Source organism: Arachis hypogaea, chromosome 5 (assembly GCF_003086295.3).
Source record: "Arachis hypogaea cultivar Tifrunner chromosome 5, arahy.Tifrunner.gnm2.J5K5, whole genome shotgun sequence".
NCBI lineage: Eukaryota > Viridiplantae > Streptophyta > Magnoliopsida > Fabales > Fabaceae > Arachis > Arachis hypogaea.
This window is the reverse complement of record NC_092040.1, coordinates 99,864,291-99,865,183: the sequence shown is the minus strand read 5'-3', so window position 1 is coordinate 99,865,183 and position 893 is coordinate 99,864,291.

The window sequence follows — 893 nt, the reverse complement described above, 5'->3', positions numbered from 1 at the left end:
ACAATACAATATCAAAGTAGTAGACGTTTAGTAGTAAGATATTAGAACTTGTCCAATATGTTAATGGTGAAGCATATTTCCATAACCTGAAATTCAACTCAGTCTGATGCAGTCGCATATGAAAAACACTGATGGCTTCTCTTTGAGTAATCAACTTCTTCAGATCACCAACAGTAAAGGAGGATGGAACCTCCACATGGAACTGCTTCTGAAAATTCTGCGCTGGATGAGGTATCAGAAAAACTTGCACAATAATCCTCGCTGTGAAAATTGGAGCCAATTCATACTCTTTTTTAAGTAAAAAAGTCATAAAATCTTCAATCCAAATAGGGAATACTCATGAGGATGAAAGAAACACTCAAATTAAAATCATCACAACTATGCACAATCCTATGACACAATTTTATGTAGCTTATCAACTCTTATTTTCTAATTTTTATGACTATACAACAAATGGTCGAGAGCTTCCCACGGTTAACCCAACAAGTGGTATCAGAGCTGAGAGACTCATTAACTTACTACCTTAAGGTTTTGAGCTCTGATACCACTAGTTGAGCTAGCTGTTCAAGCTTAAACCAAAGGGTCCGAGCATGTGTCTCTCCAATAATATGGTTCAACACATTATCGTCAACCCACTGCCTATTATATCTACAAACTTGTCTATGCAATAAAGTCCAATCCTCATCAGATTTATCATTAGGCTTCTCTGTACCAAGAACTGGTTGATGAAAATTTTTGACATAAAGCAAATCTTCCATCTTTGACTTTCACAAATAATAATTAGGACCATTAAGAGTGATCATCCTACTAGTATTAGTATTGACTTCCATCGTTCACAGAATCACAAGCCCAGAAAAATACCAACAAGCTCTGATACCACTTGTTGTGCCGCC